We start from the raw sequence: 9,248 nt of genomic DNA on the forward strand, positions 1-9,248 counted from the left end.
GCCAGCCCCAAGGCAGATGCCACACTAGCTCCCCTGGCCTTGGATCAGGGCTGTTCCAACAACGCCAAAGGTGCCTGCATTACTGACCTCCCCCCATGCCAGCTGGTGCTCAAGGATATGCCCTCCTCACTCCTAAGCACCAGCTCATCCACCAGCCTTGGCTCCCTTCCCCAGGGGAAACAGGTTCAGGGTGTGTGTATGGGGGGGGGGGGGTCCTTAGGCTCAGAGAGGCCAGGTCTGGAATTGGTATTTCTGATGCCAGGCCATCAATTCCCAACTTCTGATGCTGGCCAAGTCAGGGATGGCAAACAGGGTCATCTATGTGTCAGCTGCAGCTGAGAAGGAGGCTGTCTGCACAGAATGCTGAGAAGAGACTCTGAGGCCACCTCTGGGCTCTGCAGGAAAGAGTGGCTGATGGATTAGTGACAAGTGCCACATGTGGTGGAGGAATGAGAGGCAACCTTGCTGTTCTCAAGAGCCATCTCACTATGCACCCCCACAAAAGCCCCCACCAGGCTCCTCAAATCTCGCCAAACCCATCACTACCTCCCCAACTACAACAAATGCTTATAATGACAGTTCATGTGCATTTACTGAGCCCATAATTACCAAGTGCAAGACCGTCCTAAGCACATCATTTCATTCTCTTTCACCTGCCTGATAATCCTATTATTACCACCATGACAGGTGGGGAATTGAGGTGGGGGTGCCTGCCCAGGCCCCCTGACTCCACAGTAGCAGGGTGGGGTGTACACACATCCAGACTTCCTGAATGCCACAACCTTGGACTCTACAATTTCACCTCAGTGCCCCTTGCCTTTACCTTCTCCACTGCTCCAACTCCTTGCTGCCCCTCAAAGTCATTCAAGTGCCACCTCCTTCTTTCATCTCCATTCAGCAAGGAGCCTTCTCCTTCCTAAACCCCTCAAGCATCCTTGGCTCAGGCTGCCTCACTCTGAGACTTGGGTATGGCTGCGCTGTTGAACCGTGAACTTCACATCTGGAACACATTCTTTCCTCCTTGGGGCCCCCTGGGGCTGAGCCCTGGATAGGTAGAGAAAGACCTCCCAGAAAAGGTTTGCTGAGTGAATAAATGCACCCTGCTTCAGAGGGAATCCCTGTGTCTGACCTCACCTAGGGAAAACACCTGGTCCATTCATCCTCCAGTGTATGCTTGGTGCCTGCATCTGCCAGGCAGTGCCCTGTGGCAACTGTTTAATGAAAATGGAGCATTCAGGAGGGCCTCCTGGAGGAAGAGGCACCTGACCTTCGTGGGACATGTACACTGATCCACAATGTGGCTGTTGATCCAGTGTTCTGCCTCATACTGAACACATCACTTGCAAGACATTTTCTGGCTCCTGGGGAGGCTCTGAAAGATTCTGCAGGAAAAACAGGCTCAGCTAAGCCCTTCCTCACCCATTTCCAAGCTACCTTTGCATAGGATGTACATGGGTTTCACTTACATTTTATGTCACTGCCCACAAAACAGTAACATCCCTAAGATACTTTTTATTTACACTTCAGGACAGATGCTGAACACCTTACCATGGTGCTGCCCAACTACCCTCCCCTGTGACCAGAGGCTGACCCATAAGCACAATATAAACGGAGACTCCTTTACCCCAGCTGGGGCTAGATTCAGCCAATGAGGAATCCACTAATTAAAGGAGCAGGCAGGAGGAAAGCGAGATCAGTATATCAATCACCAGGCTCCTTCCTGCCACATCACTGTGTCCCTCTCCCCAAGGTCACAGCTCCTGCTAGTTGGGTCTCTCCTGTGGGTATAGCTGCCCTTCAAGTCTGGAGTGGAAACAGCTCCCCTTTGTTGCTGGCTTTTGGTACTGCGCTGTCTCTCCTTATTTCACTCATCTTCCATTTATTCAAATGTCCTCAAATACCCCATCTCAGGGAGCCATAAAAATGTAAGGCCATGTCAATTACCCATATCAAAGAATATTCTTGTATGTTCCACTTGCAGTAACTTGGAGGGGAAACTAACGAAAACAAGTGGGAGGCTAATCCCCAAACCTCCCCTGTGGCCTCCTCCGCTGTTTGAATCCCCAGGACCTTATAATAGAAAGTGTCGTCTGACTAGGCGGTGGCGCAGTGGATAGAGCATCGGACTGGGATGCGGAAGGATCCAGGTTCGAGACTCCAAGGTCGCCAGCTTGAGCGCGGACTCATCTGGTGTGAGCAAAAAGCTCACTGGCTTGGACCCAAGGTCCCTGGCAAGGGGTTGTTCCCTCCGCTGAAGGCCCACGGTAAAGGCACATATGAGAAAGCAATCGATGAACAACTAAGAAATCGCAACGCGCAACAAGAAACTAATGATTGATGCTTCTCATCTCTCTCCATTCCTGTCTGTCTGTCCCTGTCTATCGCTGCCTCTGTAAAATAAATAAATAAATAAATAAATAAATAAATAAATAAATAAAATAACTAACCCAATCAATGAATGATTGATCTCGCCTGGTCCCTACACCACCCAAGAGCAGACCGGCTCTTCTTTCCTTACACCCGGTTTGCTTCGGCCTTCCCAACCATGCCCAGGTGACATGCTCCTTCCTTGCCAGTTCCCTGAACCCAGACCTCTGGGGGTACAGGGCTGGGTGAAGAAGCCTTGCCCCTAGGCCCCCAGCGGAAGCGAGGACCAGCACCGAGCAGCAGGATCAGGGAACCGGGTCACTAGCGGGTTCCATCCTAACAGGCTGGAGACTTTGAGGTTGTCACTTCACCTCCGCGTGTGCATTGGAGTGGCCCCAACTCCCGCCCCAACCACAACATTAAGACTGAGATGGCACAGGGCTTACTGCGCAAAGGCTCTTGGGAACCCTCAGGGACGGCTGGGGGGGCGTGGGAGTCCCCCGAGCAAGGCTACCGGGAGCGGCGGCGGGGGGGAGGGGGCGGGTAGCGGTTAGACCTTCTCAGCGCGCCTGGAATCAATGCGCCCCGCCCGCAGCTGCTAGAGAACCACCCCACGTGGGACCGCACGGGCTCGCCGCCCCGGCGCCCGATTGGCCTCCACGCAGCCAATCATAAGGCGTCGTCGGCAGTGGCAGCGCCGATTGGAACAGCAGGCTGGCCCCGAAAGGGGGCGGGGCTCCCTTTTGTTCTTTCCTCTGCGGCGCGGTGGGCGTCCGCACTCCGGGGCCAGGAGCCCGGGTCTGGGCAGGCGGGGAGCTGCTGCCCGCGGCCGACGCCCCTCGCAGGTGGCCTCTCCGGATCCCGGCCCTACTCACCGCCTCCGCCCTCCATCTTGCTCACACACAAGAGAAAGAATCTACCGCCTGAAACGCAGCCTGTGCAGGGGCTGACCTTGGACAAGCCTGTTCAGTTCTTGTCCCTTGGTTTGCTCACTCTTGCTTTCTCCCTGCCTCCTAGGAATTGTGCAGAAGAGCCCGTAAAAAAAGAGCTTGGGCTCTTTCTACAAAGTAACCAATCAATGATAGAAGGGCTCTGATTTTTCCGAAGAGGTAGCTCGTAGGAAATTACCGAGAAGGGGAGATTAAGGGTCCCAATTTTGCTAACCTGAGTCGTATTCAGAATGACAATCCGTTTCTAATTAGGGCTGGAGGTTCTTGTCCCAGATGGGGCTGCGTGGGGGATGGGGCAGAAGCCCCTGCTTCAGCCTGACCAGCTGTGCAAACTCCTAAATCCTCCTTTCCTCTTCAACCACTCTTCTCCTCGGCCTCCCTCAGGGGTGGGTGGAAAGTGGTGGTGACAGGGACCCTCAGAGGGACAGAGGCTTAGGCTAGGCTAGGCGGTCAGCTTGCCAGCTTCCTTCCAGCCTACCACCTTCCCCTTCCCATCCCCAAACCTACTGGAAGCATATCCCCTGTGAGGTGGTGGCTACACACACGCCTCTGAAAGAAGACAGGCTGCAGTGCTGCCCAAGTTGTGGGCACTGGGCTTCTGAACTCTAGACTGGTGCCTAAGGCCCCCTCCCAGCTGAAGCCCCAAGCTCAGCTCATTTACTTCTACCAGGTGGCCACCAAGGAGACCACCAAGACAAAGCCACTAAGACAGGGGTTAGGCCCCAGGGAATCCTCAGCACCCCTCCCCATACTCCATTGACCTAGACCCCCTTGCCAGTGTTGATGGAGAGGATGTTGATGGGGAAGACAGAGCCTTGACAGTGGCTCAAGGATAGCAGCCTGGTGAAATAGAATCATCTCCAAGGTCACCAGCCCAAACTCAAGGAGTCAGTAAAAAGCATAATTCCCTGAAGAAGAGAGATTCTACTCTGATCAGCATTCATAGTGCCTCTCCATGTGTAGTCTGTGGAGCAGTCCCTCAGCCATGGGTGGCTACTCAGCTCCTGCACACCAGGCTATTCATTCCAGCTCCCAACAAGCAGTATGGGGATCAGTATGAGCCTCCCCGCACAGCCTGCAGTGGCCCCTGGAAGGACTCCCAACCACAGGTCCTTGGCAGGTGTCTGTTGGCTCCCTGGGAGTGGGGAGCTGGGAGGCTGACATCTGTGGAGTGTTTTTGCTGTTGGACAAATTGAATCAATTAAACAGGCCCCATCGGGGTGGCTGGGAGCCCAGAGAATGGGGAGGAGGAGGGAAGCAGAGGCAAAGGGGTGTCTCACCTGACAGTTCAGGGTGAAGAGGCAAGCAGGATGTGCCCCCTTTCCCTCCTGTTTGAGGGAAGGGACCCACTGTGTACAGTGAAGAAAGGAAGGGCATGGGGTAAAAGCAAAAGCCAGCCCAAGGGAGCTGGGACAAAGTACGGAGGTTGACGGGGAGAAAACTTTGGCCTCCCCTCCACCACATGGATACTTGTTTTTCCATCCAAGATGCAGGCACTCTGTGCTACTCAGCTGCCTGCCCTACAGCCCTCTGGGGCCAGAGTTCCCTTACGAACTCCTTTCAAAGGAGTTTGCAGCCTCCTTTCAAAGGCATTTTGTTGCTCCCACCTCCCACATCCACATTGATGCCTCTGGAAGCTGGGAGGCTGTAGAGGAGGCTATGCAGGAAGGCAGGGGAGGCAGGGGAGGAAAGAGGAAACAGACTGCGGAGGTGATAGTGAGGGTGCCAGTCACCCACCTAGAGTAGAAGCCTCCCCCTTGGGCCAACCCAGATTTAGGGTCCAGCTGCTCTGTAACCCAGCTGACCCAGGGCTGGCCACTGTTTGGGTGCCCAGCAGTTGCAGGAGAGCCCCTCTGCCCAAGTTGTGCCCAGTCCCTGACTCTGGAAAAGATGGCAGGGCTACCCGAGCAGCTCCTGGGGCTGCTGTAGCATCTCAGGGAGTCAGGCCAGCCCCCCCCCCCCAGTTGCCACAGTTGTCACAGGTACTTGCTAAAGTGCCTTTGCTCATTATGTGCCATAGTGGTGATTTCGCTGTCACCCTGGACAGCCAGACCACGTCTTTCCCTTGATGTCAACTAACTTACTGGGCCACCTGAGACAGACAGACATCTTATCGGCAAAGTCCCATGGAGGACAGAATAGTCAGCAAGAGACCATCTGCCTGCACTCAGGACCACAGGGCAGAGGCTGAGAAAGGGCACTGACCAATGCCCGAGGCAGACGTGGCTGAGGGTCTCACTTCCGGAAATTAGCCTGGGACCACCACTACTTCACTGGGAGATGCTGTCCTATCCTAGTTAGGCCACCTTAGGCAGCCTGAATCCAAGGCGAAGTTGGGGCAAGGACAGGAAGGGGCAAGAGAGAATGAATGATACTTGATTCCCTTGTTCTTGTTTGCATGCCATCTGATGAGGACCCCTGTCTACCCTTTGGGTAGAGTTTTGAGGCACTATGGTGTTGGGGATAGGCTGGAGGGACCCAGATGCAGGGCCTTGGCCACCTAGTGGTATGTCTTAAGGTATGTGAGTGTTCAGTCCCCGTTTCAGGCAGCCTGTTGGGAGAGTGGGGTTAGGCCAGGTTTGCTGAGTGCCCAAGCAAGTAACAGGGAGGCTCAGGGCACTAGAAAGAAGGAATGGCGGTTACTCGGTCCACTGAATTTTTGCTGCATTTTCGCCCTGACGTCCCGAGCTGTGGTGCAGATCTCGGGAGTCGCCGCCCCATGGCTTTGGGGACCAGATCTAAAGCCGCCTCTGCGGTCACCCGCACCCATCCTGGGTCTACCATGAGGCGTAAACCAGAACATCAACTTTGCACGTCGCCACCGGCTTTCCCTGAGAAGCGGGCCAGGTGGCAGGAGCAGTGTGGGGGCGCCCTCCAGGGGCCATGGCTGGGAAGGCGGCGGACCTAAAGGAACCAAAGAGCGGGAGGTGAATAAAGCCACCAGATGGGCAGCAAGGCTGGTGGCTCTTCCGGAGGCGGTCTTAGGCCCCTTCCACACCCCAACGACAGCACCCTCGCTCCTCCTAGCGCGTGTTCCTTATTGGATCGCAGATAACTTGGGAACCAAAAGGGAGCTACCCTGTGAGAGTAAAAAGCAAGACACCTCCTTAGGGTGACTCTGCTGGGCTCCTGCCTGGATCCTTGAGGTGGCAGAGCTGGGGAGTGATAGGGTTGCAGGTGGGGGCCATGACCCTCTCCTCCCTTAAGTGGACATAGGACATTGACAAACTAGATGTTCCAGATCACCTTCCCCCAGGCATCCGGGTGACTAACCCGGGTGTGGAAGGTCCCCTAGCTTATTTACGGGTTAATCTTACATAAATCCTGAAAGAGACATTTTTCCTTTATGATTACCAGCCCCCACCCTTAAATCCTCTATTTAACCCTCCCTCTTAGAGCAGTGGTCCCCAACCCCTGGGCCGCGGACCGGTACCGGTCCGTGGGCCATTTGGTACTGGTCCGCAGAGAAAGAATAAATAACTTACATTATTTCCATTTTATTTATATTTAAGTCTGAACGATGTTTTATTTTTTTTAAATGACCAGATTCCCTCTGTTACATCCGTCTAAGACTCACTCTTGACCGCTTGTCTTGGTCATGTGATACATTTATCCATCCCACCCTAAAGGCCAGTCTGTGAAAATATTTTCTGCCATTAAACCAGTCCGTGGCCCAAAAAAGGTTGGGGACCACTGTCTTAGAGAGCCGGGGGCTGCTCTTCCTTACAAGACAGCCCTGCAGGTTTCCTTTCATTAAAGCCTGTTACACTGGTCTTTTGGACTCCGAGTGATTCTATCATTTGGTGCCAAAACCCAGGACGGGGCCTGGAAGATCCTCCAGCTCTCACCCAAGCTTATTACCAGGGCAGCAGCAGACAGTGGCAGGACAGTGGCAACTCATTCTGGGCTTATTCCCTGATTCTGCTTGGTCCTGGGAATGGGGGTAGATTGGCCGGCTCCATGACCCTGTTCCGAACCCTTGCCAGACCAGGATTAGGGATCCTTCTACACCTCCCTTTCCTCCAGTAGGCGCTCTTCCAAATTTTTCACCCCAAAAATCTGGGGAGGTAGACCTTGGGGTTTCTTGTCTACTCAGACTACGATTTTGGAAGCTCAGGCACCTGGCCAAGAAACCTCCTACTCCTACTCACTGGGACTGAATTCTTGCTGGTGAGGACCCCAACAATTCCCCTTCTTTTCTCTATGGTTGGAAGAGGAAAAAGGGGGATGCTTCTCCTTCCACCCCAACTCCCATATACCTCCTTTACCTATCATGGGAACCTACTGCGTGGCCCCAATATAAACTACTTTTGATTACAATACACTCAAAAATCTCAATAATTTTTGCCACCAGACAGAGAAGGCCTCAGAAATTCCCTATGTACAGGCTTTTTTCTTTCTCCTATCTCAACTCTCCCTCTGTTCCTCTTGCTCAACCTACCAAATACTTTTAGCAAGAACCCCTTCTCCCCTGTCCTCTTCCAACTTTTCTCTAAGCTCTGATCTTTTTGACTCCTCTGACCATGTGGCACCACCACCAGCACCTCAACCTCCTCCTCCTCCTGCAGATTCTGACCCTCCTTCTTTCCATCCAGCTGATCACACTGTCCATCCATCTGCTTCCTCTCTTCTTCCCCTCTATGCTGACAACTCCCTGCCATCTAGAGATCATACAAGCTCAGAGTCAGACACTGACAATCCCCTAAACCCCCCTCCTCCCCCCCCCAGGAGGTAGCAGGTGCCGAGGGAATTGTGAGAACCCATGTCCTATTCTCCCTCTTGGACCTGTCCCAAACAGAAAAGAGACTAGGCTCCTTTTCCATGGTCCCAGATACTTACATAAAGAAATCCAGGCCCTGGCCGGTTGGCTCAGCGGTAGAGTGTCGGCCTAGCGTGCGGAGGACCCGGGTTCGATTCCTGGCCAGGGCACACAGGAGAAGCGCCCATTTGCTTCTCCACCCCTCCGCCGCGCCTTCCTCTCTGTCTCTCTCTTCCCCTCCTGCAGCCAAGGCTCCATTGGAGCAGAGATGGCCCGGGCGCTGGGGATGGCTCCTTGGCCTCTGCCCCAGGCGCTAGAGTGGCTCTGGTCGCAACAGAGGAGAAGCAAATGGGCGCTTCTCCTATGTGCCCTGGCCGGGAATCGAACCCGGGTCCCCCGCACGCCAGGCCGACGCTCTACCGCTGAGCCAACCGGCCAGGGCCATCAAATAAGTTTTTAAATACGACATATGTTTGCTTGCTTTGGGTGTGGGAGACAGGCTGTAAGCTGTCAAAATTATTATAGCCTAAGGCTTAGTTTTAAAACTAAGCTTTTGCCCACACCCTTAATTGTTGCATGATAGGGGGTGGTGCACTCATGAGGAATCCCATTTATGCCTCAGATAAGTGACTTTGTATCAGAGACTTCCTTATTTGTATATTGGATTAAAGGTTTTGATTTCTTTCTTTTTTTTTTTTTTTTGTATTTTTCTGAAGCTGGAAATGGGGAGAGACAGTCAGACAGACTCCTGCATGCGCCCGACTGACCAGGATCCACCCGGCACGCCCACCAGGGGGCAACGCTCTGCCCACCAGGGAGCGATGCTCTGCCCCTCCGGGGCGTCGCTCTGTTGCGACCAGAGCCACTCTAGCACCTGGGGAAGAGGCCAAGGAGCCATCCCCAGCGCCCAGGCCATCTTTGCTCCAATGGAGCCTCGGCTGCAGGAGGGGAAGAGAGAGACAGAGAGGAAAGAGAGGGGGAGGGGTGGAGAAGCAGATGGGCGCTTCTCCTGTGTGCCCTGGCCGGGAATCGAACCTGGGACTTCTGCACGCCAGGCCAATGCTCTACCACTGAGCCAACTGGCCAGGGCCTAAAGGTTTTGATTTTTACACTATAAAATGGGGACAGACCCGGGGCTCGCTCTCTCGGTTCCTGCCATCACCATTGCAGGA

This window comes from Saccopteryx bilineata, chromosome 6 (genome assembly GCF_036850765.1).
Source record: "Saccopteryx bilineata isolate mSacBil1 chromosome 6, mSacBil1_pri_phased_curated, whole genome shotgun sequence".
NCBI lineage: Eukaryota > Metazoa > Chordata > Mammalia > Chiroptera > Emballonuridae > Saccopteryx > Saccopteryx bilineata.